The sequence below is a fragment of the Petaurus breviceps genome, unplaced genomic scaffold (assembly GCF_028583685.1).
Source record: "Petaurus breviceps papuanus isolate PSGF00001 unplaced genomic scaffold, PetGlider_PUasm1.0 90845, whole genome shotgun sequence".
NCBI classification, from domain to species: Eukaryota; Metazoa; Chordata; class Mammalia; order Diprotodontia; family Petauridae; genus Petaurus; species Petaurus breviceps.
In genome coordinates, this window is record NW_027187359.1 from 15,423,538 (window position 1) to 15,438,588 (window position 15,051).

Here is a 15,051-nt window from a genome sequence, read left to right on the forward strand (position 1 = left end):
CATCCTTGTTTCATTTAATTTCATTTCCTGATCTTATTAGAAATGTTTCTAGTTTATCCCCATTACAAAAAATGCTTGCTGATGATTTTAGAGAGTTGCTACTTATTTTAAGGAAAACTCCATTGATTCCCATGCTCTCTAGTGGTTTTTTTTTAATAGGAATGGGTGTTATATTTTGTTGAAAAACTTTATCTATTGAGATAATCATATAATTTCTGTTAATTTTGTTATTGATATGGTTAGTTATGCTGATAGTTTTCCTATTATTGAACCAGCCTGCCTTCCTGGTATAAATCCCATCTGACCATAGTGTGTTATCCTTGTGATAAGTTGCTGTAATCTCTTGGCTAACATTTTATTTAAATGTTTTTGCATCTATATTGGAATTTGGAAATTGCTCTATAATTTTCTTTCTCTGAGAGTATTGGCTCTTTCCAGTTTAGGTATCATAACCATATTTGTATCATAAAAAGAATTTGGTAGGACTCCTTCTTTGGCTATTTTTCCAAATAGTTTATATAGTATTGGAATTAATTTTTCTTTAAATGTTTGGTAGAATTCAATTGGAAACTCATCTGACCCTGGAGATTTTTTTTTCTTAGGAAGTTCATTGATGGGTTGTTAAATTTTTTTTTTCTGAAATGGGGTTATTTACACATTTTATTTCCTTTTCTGTTAACTGGACAATGTACATTCTTATAAATATTCATCCATTTCACTTAAATTTATTGGCATATAGTGGGGCAAAATAGCTCCTAATTATTGTTTTAATTTTCTCTTCATTGGTGGTGAATTCACCCTTTTAATTTTTAATACTGGTAATTTTGTTTTCTTCTATATATTTTTTTAAAAAATCAAAGTAATAAAAAGTTTATTTTGTTGTTGCTTTTTCATAAAACCAGTTCTTAGTTTTATTTATTAATTCAATAGTTTTCTTAATTTTAATTTTATTAATCTCTCCTTTGATTTTCAAAATTTCTTATTTGGTATTTAATGGGGATTTTTAGTTTGTTCTTTTTCTAGCTTTTTTTTTAGTAGTACACCCAATTCATTGAGTTCCTCTTTCTCTATTTTATTCATGTAAGCATTAAGAGATATAATATTTCTCCTAAGAACTACTTTGACTGCATCCTATAACTTTTTGTATGTTGTCTCATTATTGTAATTCTCTTTGATGGAGTTATTGATTGCCTCTATGATTTATTTGACCCACTCATTCTTTAGGATTAGATTATTTAGTTTCACTCTCTCAGTGGTAGCTGGCAGCACTTGTAGGCTACTTTGGACATACCCCCCTTTATTTGTCTTTTCCCTTCCCCCCAGCTCTAAATTCTCAGACTAGTGCCCAGCCTCAGATTAAGCAAAAATGGAAGAAGAAATTTCTGCTCTTGTCATTGACAATGGCTCTAGCATGTGCAAAGCTGGCTTTGCTGGAGATGATGCTCCTCGGGCTGTGTTTCCCTCCATTGTTGGATGCCCAAGGCACCAGGGTGTCATGGTAGGAATGGGGCAGAAGGACAGTTATGTTGGTGATGAGGCCCAAAGCAAGAGAGGTATCCTGACTCTGAAATACCCCACTGAACATGGCATTGTTACCAACTGGGATGACATGGAGAAAATCTGGCATCATACCTTTTACAATGAGCTTCATGTAGCTCCTGAAGAACACTCTGTTCTGCTTACAGAAGCTCCCTTAAACCCTAAGGCCAACAGAGAGAAGATGACACAGATTATGTATGAGACCTTCAACACCCCAGCCATGTATGTTGCTATTCAGGCTGTGTTGTCTCTGTATGCCTCTGGTTGAACCACTGGTATTGTTATAGACTCTGGTGATGGTGTCACCCACACTGTGCCCATCTACAAGGGTTATGCCCTTCCCCATGCCATCCTTTGTCTAGATTTGGCCGGCCTTGACCTGACAGACTACCTCATGAAGATACTGACAGAAAGAACGTACAGCTTCACTACCACAGCTGAAAGGGAAATTGTTCGTGACATCAAGGAGAAGCTGTGCTATATTGCCCTGGACTTCGAGCAGGAGATGGCCACTGCTGCTTCCTCCTTTTCCTGGAGAAGAGCTATGAGCTTCCTGATGGCCAGGTGATCACCATTGGCAATGAGAGGTTCAGGTGTCCAGAGGCCCTCTTCCAGCCACCCTTCCTAGGTATGGAATCCTGTGGCATTCATGAGACAACTTTCAATTCTATCATGAAGTATGTTGTTGATATCCGAAAGGATCTATATGCCAACACAGTAATGTCTGGTGGTACTACCATGTACCCTTGTATTGCTGACAGGATGCAGAAAGAAATTACAGCCCTGGCACCTAGCACAATGAAAATTAAGATCATTGCTCACCCTGAATGTAAGTATTCTGACTGGATTGGTGGTTCAATTCTGGCATCTCTCTACACCTTCCAGCAGATGCAGATCAGCAAGCGGGAATATGATGAGTCTGGCCCATCCATTGTCCATCGCAAATGCTTCCAAATGGACTGCTAGCAGATGCATAGCATTTGCTGCATGAGTATTCACAAAGTAAAAATTTGCCCTGGCAAATATACACCTCATGTTAGCCTCATGAAACTGGAATAAGCCTTCTTTGAAAAGAAACTCATCCTTGGGAAAGTTTGTATCTGATATTAGACAAATATCAGCACTTTCTAGATAGTTGAACAGTTACTGATTTGACCTCATATTCAAGTTAGCAGTTGTTCCCTTGATGTACATTTTAGCATACCTTGTACATATCTTTGATCTAAACCCTGATACAGGTCACTTCATTTTGACAGGTAAGGCTAAGAGTTAACTTCCATAGAGAATTGACCTGATAGTATGGCAATATAGTATCTGGCTGGTTGACACTCAACAGCTGTACAGTTTAGTTCTATAAAGCATCAGATCTGTACAGGGTATCTAAAGGTCAGATTTCCAGCATCTAAAAGAGCTGACTTGCAGAATTTCTCTCCTAAGGCTGGCAAGAGTTTATTAAGTGTGTGTTGCATCTTGCCACCATTCTAGCAGGAATGCATATTGAATCCAAGCCTTAGGAACCAGTTTTTTTTTTTCTTAACCCACTGTTTTCCCCCAATGTCATGGGACTAAGTTACTCAACTTTTTGTTGCAAAAGTTTGCATTAACAACCTGTAAATTTGTGCATCTAGTTAATTTATGTAAGATTTTTGTATGTTGCCTTAATGTTCTCACATGACAGTAGAATACCAAAATTTGTAAGTTGTCCTAAGAGTTGAGAATTGTAATGGAAAAATAATTGTAAGGAAAAATGTAAAGGAAAAAATTGTAAGGAAAAATAAAAGTGCTGCAAGTAAACTGAAAAAAAAAAGATTATTTAGTTTCCAATTAAGTTTTCATCTTTTTTTTCATGACTATTACATGTAATTTTTATTGCATCATGATCTAAAAAGTATGCACTTAATATTTCTGCCTTTTTATGAATTGGATTGTGAGGTTTTTATGCCCTTGTACATGGTCAATTTTTGTGTATATGTAAAGCCAAGCATGAGCAGCTTTCCAGAGGATTGCTGCTGTGAACAGCTTTAAGGTTCTGATCACATAGTATAGTGAACTCTATTAATTCAGCAGTAAACTAAAGCAAAACATTCACAGAAACCAAAGTACAGCATTCACAATATTATAACATAACAACTTATCACTGAAGTAGTCACATAATTTTTACCAAAGTGGCCACATAGTTTTAAACAAAAGATGTCATTCAGTAAGTCCTTAACTCAATCATCCTTAAGGATCAAGCCTCCTTAAGGGACACAAAGTACAAAGGTCAAAGTCCTCCACCCCTAGGTCACATTGTCTTAATCTCTCTGTCAAAAAGTCTTTTCTTCTTGATTGTAAATTAGCTTCCAATCATCCTTAACTCAATCAACCTTAAGAGGTACAAGGTACAGAGTACAAAGTGCTCCAACCCCTAGGCCACAGTAATCATGATCTTCTCAGTCAGCACTAAATACCCAAGGAGAGGTCTTTTCATCTTGACTGGAGGCTGGCTCCCAAATTCCATGGTTCCTCTTCCATGGGTCCAGCTCCTGCCTGAATCTACCCAATCTACCTGGATTCACAGGTAGGCAGCTCTCAGCTCTTCATCCAGCTCCTCGTCCAGTTCCATATTGAAATTCACAGTGTCCAGTCCACCTCAAGTCCTTCACAGTTTCTGTTTCTTGGAAGACAAAGCTTAACAGAGCCAAAACAACATTCATGCACATTGCCAGAATCATCATCAATTCACTATCTGCCTGTGAAATCAACACAGACCCACAAGCAAGGTCCAAGAGGTCAACACAAATCATCAGAAACTCCCAGGACCTCAGAAACCCTCCTCCAGGACTTCTGTAAATGGACAACAAGAAAATCCTCTTTCAGGGCTTCCAGTAAGGTTCCAGGGCTTCTGTACAAAGTATTACAAACACAAATCAACACAGACAGAACAGACAAACAGAATGATGGGTTAACATAAGTTTTCTCCTTCTTACCTCTGCCACCGCAAGTATTTTCTTCTTGGTTCTGCTCTCTCCCAGCTTGTGCTCAGCTTTTTATCTGGTCATTAGCTCCTCCCTGTTCCACCCATCTCTTATGTCCTTCCTGTTCCTGTCTTTGGCAAGTCCCTCTCACTGTGGGTTTCACAAGTTCTGTTTCTTAACAAAGACTTGATATAATCATGGGCAAGGCTCAAATGAAACTTGAACTGAAACAAGGAGCTAAATAATTAAGTAGCTGAAACAAGGCACCAAGTACTTCTTTGCTTGCCATTACAGTAGGTGCCATGTATGGCTGAGGAAAAGGTGTATTCCTTTCTATCCCCATTCGATTCTCTCCAGAGGTCTACTATATATAACTTTTCTAAAATTCTGTTTACTTCCTTAACTTCTTTCTTGTTTATTTTGTGGTTATATGTATCTAGTTTTGAGAGGGGGAGGTTGATGTCCCCCACTAGTATAGTTTTGCTGTGTATTTCTTCCTGTAACTCACTTAACTTCTCCTCTAAGAATTTGGATGCAATACTACTTGGTCAGGGATGCCTTTCTTTGTACCCTAACACTCAGCCCAGTGCCTGGCATATGGTAGATGCTTGATAAATGGACTGACTGCCATCCAGTATGTTAGCTCTTCTTCCTAGCTTTTTGTCATCTGCAAATCTGATGATCATACCATCTATTATTTTATCCAGTTTCCTGGTAAAAATATCATATAAGATAGGGCCAAGCACAAATCCCTGGTGGCACAGTACAGAGAGCGCTAGGCCGGAAGTCAGGAAGTTGTTGTTGTTCAGTGGTTTTAGTCACGTCCAACTCTTTGTAACCCCATTTGGAATTTTCTTGACAAAGATACTTGAGTGGTTTGCTATTTCCTTCTCCAGCTCATTTTACAGATGAGAAAACAGAGGTAAACAGGGTTAAATGACTTGCCCAACATCACACAGCTAGGAAGTATCTGAGGCCAGATTTAGTCTGAGACTGAATTTGAACTTAGGTCTTTCTGATTCCAGGCCCAGGGCTCTCTATCCACTGCATCACTTAGCTGTCTCAGAATCAGGAAGACCTAGATTCAAGTTTGATCTCAGACACTTACTCATTATATGATTCTGGGAAAGTCACTTAACCTTTCTTTGCCTCAGTTTCCTCAACTGTAAAATGAATGTTGTAGGGTTGTTTTGAGGATCAAATACTATAATATGTGTTAAAATCACATAATGCAGGTTCTAACACAGAGTAGGCACTATATAAATTCTTACTTCCTCTTTCGTCTTCTCCCCTGAAGAACTCCTGTCAACTTGACACTGAAATATTAATAGTTACTCTTTGAATGTGGCTTTTCAACAACTCTGACTCCATCTCATTGCATTATTGTACAGCTCACATCTCTCCATCTTTTCTACAAGAATGGTATGAGATACTTTGCCAAATGCTTTGCTAAAATATTGGAAAACTCAAGGGCAGAAATTCCTTCTGCCAATGCAGATCATCAATTCTGTGCAATTTATCAACTCTTTAAAATACAGTAATTAAATGAGATCTTATTGCTTTGTTACAGATACTGTGATCCATGGTCTAAATATCATGTGAATTTTGAAGAATCCCCAAAGTCCTGAACTCATGTTATTAATAGCTAGGTCATTCCATTATCTTGATCAGAAAGTTCCTAAGTCAGCTACAAATAGGTTCCAATGAAGCCTCACTTGCCTGTGTTCAACCACCTGCATGTGTCTCTCAGAGGGAGGATTTGCTTTCAGGTCTTCCAGATTATGAGGTTAGTCCATTCTGTCCTATGCTACAATATGGAAAACTAAATATTTGTACCATTAACAAAATAGAGAAGTTTAGTGGATTGAGATTCACCTTAGGAGTCAGGAAGACCTGGGTTTAATTTCTACCTGTGATACATACTGATTAGCTGATCCTGTGCAAGCTACTTAACTTCTCAGTACTTTGGGAAACTCTCTTAAAATTATAGTTTGCAGTACAGGTACTGATCTTCATTGATAGAGGCAGTTTCCTCACTGGAAGTCCCCTAAACCAATGAAATCAAAGGTTCAACTGAAAAAAAAAAGATTAATTAAAGAACTTCATTCTTTTAAAGTAGAGAAGGAAGTTTTCAAGGTTTAAATACTGATATGCATCATGAAATCATAGTATCATAGATGATTGAAAGCTGGAAGGAACCTTGGATGCCATTGAATCCAACCCCTCATTTTATAGATGAGGAAACTGAGACTGGGATAGGTTAAGTGACTTGCCCAGGATTATACAGATAGTAAGGATCTGATACTGGTTTTGAACTTGGGTCCTGACTCTAACGTTCTACCCACTATGAATTTCCCAGAGTAATGTCTGTCTCCCAAAGTGCTTCATGTGCCTCAGCTTTGAAGTTATCTAATTGTACCTTTCAAGCCCAAAGGCTAGATCTTATAACAGCATGATTACAGTTGAAAATGAAATCCTCCTTTCAACATTTGCCCCCATTCCTTCCACATGAAGGGTCAGTGAGTGAATTCAGAGAGGAATTCTTTATAATTCTTGAGAGTTTTGAGGCTTTGAAATTTTTTTTAAAAGAAAGAAAAAGAAACCAAATAAATTGTTCCAAGTAATGAACATGTCTTGTTTGTTTTAGTTCTTTTGAATGTAAGCAAATTAGTAAAAGAAAAAATACTGCATGCTGGGAAGAGGAGGACACTGGAAACACTTTGGCATTCAAGATAACTACAAAGGGATGAATACCTTTGTGGGGGTATGTGGCTGAGTGAGGCCCATTATCCATTATTCACGACATGCTAGGAAACATGGTTCAATTCACACGGTTTTGTTTCTATTCCAGTGTCTAGTCAGCACTAAATATTCTTACTAAATGTTCTTCCTAATGCTTGAACAACTTAAATACATGAATTATCTTAAATGGAGGCATTTGTCCCAGGAAGGAGGCCAGTTAAACATGTGGGTGAGAATGAGTCTATTTCTTTTCACGGTTGGTGTGTTTCATTGGCTTATAGTTGGTTTGTCTGGCTTTTTGGGTCAATGTGGTTGATTTTAGCTAAGGCTTCTGGGTATAGGTGTGGCTACTGCCCACAAAGCTCTGGCCACTACCTAGAGACTTTCTGATAAGGAGTTTGAAGGGGCTTAAGGGAAAGTTGTTTAGATGAAGAGCTGAAAAACTTCTGCATTCATCCAGTCCAGCCCCCTCATTTTATAGATAAGGAAACTGAGTCACAAAGAAGTTGTGACTTGCCTAGGTTCTCAGACTTTAGGGCCAGTGTTCCTTCCAATGTATATTCTGTCTCTTAATGTACAGTGTAATCTAAACTCACTCAAACTCATTCTAGGATTATGCCTTTCAGGATTTAATGAAACTAAACAAAGGAAGTGGGTAACTCTAACGGTCATTCCCCACTTCCAATCCATTTTGTTTTGGAGAATGTCTTTTTAATATGTGGTTAAATGGTGGTATCTAAAGAATAAGAAAGTAAATATCATTGAGAGAACAATGGAAAATGGCAGGTAGGAGAAGACTACAGTAAGAGACATGTACAGAATTAGGGTGGAAAAACAGAGGGTAAAGGATGTTATCAAAGAAAGTATGACTGAAAAAGAAGGGCTGGTCACTTAGAGAGACTGAGGGGTAGCTTGTGAGCTCCACTGATATCCTTGAAATGTCAAGAAAAAGAGAGGAAGGACAGTCTGGACAGACTCCTTGTAGCATACTTAAGGGAGCTCATGGATAAGAGTTGGACAAGATGGATGGGTAAGGTTTTATAATGATCAACATTGTAGGAGGTAATATCCATACTGATGAAATCACAGATTTGAGTATTGGAGTATTATACATTAACTGATGGTGGGATGTGGGGAAACAAGAGAAGACATGAAAGCCTCTTATCTTCTGATCCAGATCTCAATATTTCCCCTACATTAATTCAGACATACTTGGCCTCTTTCTCCATCCTTGCAAAAAAAAAAAAAAAAAGGAGCCAGATTTTAGATAGTGACCCCCGTGATGAAATTTTACACAATTTAAGCCTGAAATACAAGTATATAGTATATGAGCATGTAGTTCTTTGGGGTATGAATATGTGATGCAGGTATACTCAGGAATAAGCACACATTTTCACTATTGATTCATCTCCTTATTAATTCTCACTTTCTCTGGGTTCCACAAGGCAGTCTAGTGGTTAAACTCTGGAATTATGTATTTTTGATTGGATCCATGGTTTAATGGGATATAGGGAGCTTCTTCCTACCAATGCAGATGGTCACCTTTTCTGCAACTTATAATCTTAGAAATGGAATTAAGTCTCTGAGGGACCTGGTAACTTAGGGGTCAATTAGCTAGTATATTGCAGAGGCAGGACCTGAACCCATTTAAGAAACAACAGTTCCGAGGCTAACTTTCTATACACTATGCCACACTGACTCTAAAATTCTGTAACGGTCTTAAAAATTGCCAAAATTGAAGAAATTCTCTTTAATTGGCTAGGCCTCTACCCTGGAATAAGCCAAGGAATTCTCTCATGGAATTTCCTTTAAGCTAGCTTCCCTTCTCTTAATCTCAAACTGCTTAGGCAAAACCACTATGTAATGTAAATTATTTGCTGTATTAAGTAACAAAAATGCAAATAAACATTTAAACTGCATACATAAGGCTGTGATAAAGCTGGTTTGGCTTGATCTCAGATCATTCTACTTCCATATGCCTATCTTCTCTCCTTTCCATCTCTACTTGGATCTTATTCTTGCCTTCTTGTGTGATGCCTCCAAAATTGGGTTAGAAATTTCTTTCTTAAGGCCACTAGGACATCTAAGCAAATGGAACTCCACTGAATGCCTATGAAGAATCTAGCCCAAGGACTTTTGGTGATTTGGGATCTTAGCAACCCTGGGCTATAACTACAAGTGTGTTATGGAAATTTGAGGAAAAAAATGCTTTCTGATTTTATCACACAAACAAGCAACTGCTGGAACTGATTTATGAACAACAAGAAAAGGTTACCAGTAAGGTGAAATAAAATCACATAAAATAATTATGTTTTGATCCCTAAGAACTTAATCAAAATCACTCATTGCTATAGTGAATAAACTAAATTACTAAATGAAACTTAGTAATTTAAGAAAGTTCCACACAAAGATGGAGAGGGAGGGGGAGCTGAGTATGTATTCAAACTCCTGATATGATCTCTAAGATAGCTGTTAGTATTATTCCTTATGTCAAAATACTCTTTTCCCAAAATATGATTATGAAATTACATAGCTACCTGTGCATGGGGATCCAGAATGTCTATATTAACATATAAACATGAGGTCTTTGATATTTTTAAATTTAAGGGAATAGAATATAATGAGGCCTCCAATCAATCATTAAACGTTTATTAGGTCCTTATTGTGTACCAAGCACTGTGCTAAACACTAGGGATACAAATACTAAAAAGAAACACAGTCCTTGCCTTCAAGGAGCTCACAATCTAATGGGGGAAGACAATAAAACAAAGGAACCTGAAAAGGGGAGGGAGGGAAAGTACCTGACATGGGAGCATGATGGAATCCAGTCCAAAGAAACACAGCCAGGTGGGAAATAAAGAGATAACTGACCTGGGAGCCCTCTTTAAATGTTGACTTTGGGAGTCCTTTGCTCTATCTTCCAGCCCTCCAATTAGAGGGGAGCAGAGGGTACAGAGGGTCCTGATAAGGTGAGTACTAAGGCTGATTTAATATTTCAGGATGATGAGTTTCCTGATAATAAAGCTTGTAGCAAATATAATGGAAGTCCAATCTAGGGGTGTGTCCAGGTGAGAAATGAATGAATTTTGATACACTATGAATTCTTTAATAGGATTCTTATAAAGAGATAAGATGAATTGTATCCAGTTGGCATGAGTGGAATGACTCCTGGTGAGGAGGCAGGAAGAGGGGTGAAGATGGGAATTTTGGCAAGAGTAATGGATATTTCCAGGGGAAATGAGCAGATGGAAATAAGACAGGGAAGTTAGGAGAGAGTGGATCCAGGATATGCATGGTGTGAAGAGTACTTACTGCACCTGGCATAAACAGGATCTCTAAGTCTTGGTTCTACTACTTGCAATTCTATCTATGTGGCTATAGGAAAGTCATTGTCCGCTTGGGGGTTGTTTCTTATCTATAAAGAAGAGATTGGATCATTGGCCTTCTGAGTTCCCTTCTAGCTTTAATTTTGATCCTATGACTAAAGTATAGAGGCTACAGCACTCACTGACTCTCAGCAGGCACAGGTCAGAGAATTGCAGGAAGATAGAGGCAAATAATAATAATGCCTGACATTTAGATAGCTTTTTAAGCTCGGCAAAGCCCTTTGCAACATTATCTCATTTGAACATCATAACCTGAAGCAATTTGGCTTCTGACCTTGACATTCAGCTGAGGAAGGCTTTGTCCAAAGTCATCAGTGATCTCTTAACTAATGAATTAAATGGTCTTTTCTCTGCCCTCATTCACCTTGACCTCTCAGTAATGTTTGATGTTATTGAGTCACTTCTCTGGCTTCTTTTCTTCTCTCTGGGTTTCCTGACACTGGCTTCTCCTGTTTCTCCTCCTGTCTTTCTGACTGCTTCTTTTCAGGTTTTTTTTTTACTGGATACTTATCCTTGTCACCCCCAGTAACCATTAGTGTCCCCTAAGACTCTGTCCTGGATGTACTTCTTTCCCTTTATACTATTTCACTTGTTGGTCACATCACCTCCCATGGGTTCAATTATGTTTATGCTGATGATTCCCAGATTCATATATCCAGCCTTAAGCTTCTAAAGTCTCCAAAGTTCCATCCAGATTCACATTATTAACTGCTGATTGGACATTTCATAACAGACACATCCTTTACAACATCTCTAAGTTATGTCATTTTCTCTCTACTCACACAATTGCCATCCATCGTTTAGGCCCTCTTCAAATCTCTTTTGAGTTATTGCAATTTGTTGTTCATTAGTTTCAGTCATGTCTGATTCTTTGTGACCCCATATAGGGTTTTCTTGGCAGAGATATTGGAGTGGTTTGCCATTTCCTTCTCCAGCTCATTTTACAGATGAAAAACTGAGGTAAACAGGGTTAAGTGACTTGCCCTGGGTCACATAGTGAGGAAGTGTGTGAGGCTGGATTTGAACTCAGGAAGATGAGTCTTGCTGACTCCAGGGCCAGTTCTCTGTCCCCTGGGCCACCTAACTGCTCCCATTATTGCAATAGCCTTCTAATTGGTCTTTTTGCTGTAAGTCTTTTGTGAGGTGGTGATGGGGTGAATGATGGATGGAGGTGGTAGAACTCTGGCTGAAGGTGAGAGTTCAGTTCTGACCACACTGTTGTGTGGCAGTAGTGCATTCCACAGAAAGACAGAAAATATGGGAATGATGTGAGGGCACCAGAGTCTCCTCTCAATTGAGCTCTCTGACCTGGCCTGCTCTTGGACACATGACTCAGCCCCTTAAGTGAATCAGAAACACTTTTCCAACTTGGTTTATACTCAGAGGGGGAGGAGTAGACAAAACCAGAAAGTTAAAGGGGAGGCTAGAGGAGAGGTTAAAGGGAAATTATACTATTATACTTTGGGGAGCAATTAAAAATGAATTTGCATTGATAGGAAAAATAGCCACTGCATATATGTGCCTTGTGTTTTCTCCTTAAGAACAGAACTATACACAAACTTCCAGCCCTCTGTGGTTTTACTTGGATAAATATTTTTTCTAATGACCTAAGTAGTTTACACATCTAAATGCATGTGACTATATGAAATGATTGGTTATACTTTGCCCAAGACCGTGCCCTCAAAGACTCTTTAGGCCCCTGCCCCCAGTGTGTGCCCCAGTTCTCTATTTGTGTTTTGCCAAAAGGATTTTCTCAAGTCCCGTTTCAATACATGGAGCATTTAGTATCTGTGTCCATAAGAAATGGAGCCTCATGAATGCAAACAGCCAGTTATTAAAGGCCATTAAAAGAGATCCCAAGTGCATCAGTGAACAAGATATTTCTTTTTCATGATAAATGCTGTATTGAGTATACACAGAGTATATTCACTTACTCACTGCCTTCACTAAAAGTCTTGCATTTCAGTACTCCTCTCAGAGAGGCAGAGAGGTGAGGGCCTCTGTCTATATTGCATATGTAGACAGCTGAGTTCATTGGCTTTGCTTACAAAGGAAATCCTAGAGAGGAAATGGAGAGATACAAGAAAAGAGGCATACTTAAAAATGTCTGTGATTTTAAAACAAAAGGCACCAATATTATATGCACACACAAATATACATATATCTTTACCCCTTCTTTAAAAGGAAGTGAAGCATCAATACCAAGAAATCAAAATTAGGTACAAAGCTGAAGGATTGAGACCCTATTGCATAGTAATATTAAGGGCTGAAACTGGAATCAGTAAGATTACCACTGACTTGCTTTGTAACTGTTAGCAATAGCTTCTCATTGGTAAAATTGGGATAATAAGTTTGTAGTATATTTTGTTGATCAACACAGATGAGCATTTATTATGTGCCAGGCATTATGCTATAAAGAAAGGAAAGGAGATCATGCAACTAAAGTGCTTTGTGAACTTGAAAATCTCACGGAAATGTCAATAGCTTTTTGACTGAATTTAGGATTTCATCCAAGAACTTCTGGTGAGGAGTTTCCCCCATCAATACAAACTGGCACCTTTATGCAATTTATAATAGAGGTCAAGTGATCTGCCTAGGGTCACAAATCCAGCATTTGTCAAAGGTAGAATTTGAACCTAGTTATTTCTCTTTGACTCTAAAGCCAGTCCTCTCTATTCACTGGACCATTGTGTGTCTCAGAGTTATAATTGTTATCAAAACAAGTAATGGAAAATTGAAAAAATCAGCTCGGCTTGTCATTGGGCATTGTAAGCATAAATGACAAAAATAGGATTGCTTGTTCATTTCCACTTAGAACAAAAATAACAAACTGAATTCAGTTGATCCACTTCATGCTCTGACATAGCCTACATTTTCCAAGAGACAGCGAGATGGTCTCTTGGCTAATGAGGAATTATATTTCATGCCATGATTTAGACTCTGCATTGGCCAACTGCAAAAGTAATTGGACGATAGTCAAAGAAAGGAATGTCCTTGGAAATCTTGTCCTTCATTTGTGTGGGCAGAGTTGAATGATAATGCAGAGAAATCTATGTGGAGGAATGGGAATGATCGAGAACACTTGTATCCTTCAACACACCATTAACATTCAGGGCCCATGGATGAAAATAAATCCTGAGGACTGCGATGAGAAGTCACATCTTAGCTGAGATGTGACTGTTAAATAATGAGATTTCTAGTGTTTAGTTGTTTTTACTTTAAACCAGCATATCCCATATGCAACATCCAAAAGAGGGTTGTGTCCTCCAGAGCAATCACTTGGGAAGCTCTACCTTATTCCAGTAATTCTGCCATAACTTTAAACATTAAGGGATCACTCTAATCATTTGCAGATACAGTTGATGAGTTTGCCAAGAAAATAAATTATAGCACTTTCTTGTTTTTGATACTCAAACAAAAGCTGTATATACCCAACTTGACTACCCTCTTTATTCACCAGACTTGACTTCTGTTGATTTTGGCTATTTCTTAATATCAAATCTAAACTCCAGGGGTGAGGGGCAGCATGATGGGGTGGAAAGAATCCTGGACACAATGTCAGAAGACCTGGGTTCTAATCATTGTGTTGATGCTATTTAACTCCTCAGTCATCTAGGCTCTCAACCTAGGTGTCATCCTTGACTCTCTCTCACTGTCCCCTCTCCCATCCAATCTGTTGCCAAACCCTGTCAGTTTTAACTTCATACTATCTCTTGCATACCTACCTTTTTCTCTTCTAATGCTGTACCCACTCTGGCACTTGCCTTCATTGCCTCACACCGGGACTACTTCAAGATGCTGTTGGTTGGTCTCTGTTTCGGGCCTCTCCCCACTTTAGTGTGTCTTCCACTTAGCTGTCAAATTCATTTTCTTGAAGTGCTAGTCTGACCATATCACCCTCCCATCCCTCATTCAGTAAGCTCCAATGATCCTCTATCACTTCTAGGGTCAAATATAAAATCCTGTTTTGCTTTTGTGTTATCTGGAGCAAGTCGACACTCTCTGGTGAAATGGCTATACTTACTCATGCTTCTTTCCCTCCCCCATATGTGGGAACAAAAAAACCTCTCTGCAAGGGTGGAGTTAAAGATGATGTTTGTCATGTAATATTATACATCAGAATTATTTGTCTGTGTGTGTATATGATTCCCCATTCATGAGGACAAGGAAATATGTTTTATCAAGGTTGTGTTTCTCTTCCATTGTCTAGCATTGTGGTAGGTACTTAATAAATGATTGTTGAATGTATGCATGCATTCATGCATGCTTAGCACATTCGCTGTGATATGATATTGTGGGAGTTTCTGTACATTCAACATACATATGGTTTCATGTTTTTTTTTACAGTAATCATGATGATTTATAGTTTTGTGATCATAAAGGCTGGTTTGGGGTTAGGAGATACAGCCAAATATGATCAGCAGAGA

General features: G+C 38.4%; 1 long non-coding RNA gene and 1 pseudogene across 1 annotated transcript; one reads left to right on the forward strand and one right to left on the reverse strand.

Moving 5' to 3' along the window:
- Positions 1-1,272: 1,272 nt before the first annotated feature.
- Positions 1,273-3,031, forward strand: LOC138149183 (actin, cytoplasmic 2-like; annotated as a pseudogene).
- Positions 3,032-3,395: 364 nt separating this feature from the next.
- Positions 3,396-14,609, reverse strand: LOC138149280 (uncharacterized). The gene is made up of 3 exons (XR_011165275.1): positions 14,350-14,609; positions 12,559-12,682; positions 3,396-4,423 (listed from the first exon to the last, which is right to left on the reverse strand). It is a non-coding gene; the product is annotated as an uncharacterized lncRNA (long non-coding RNA).
- Between the last annotated feature and the right edge of the window lie 442 nt (positions 14,610-15,051).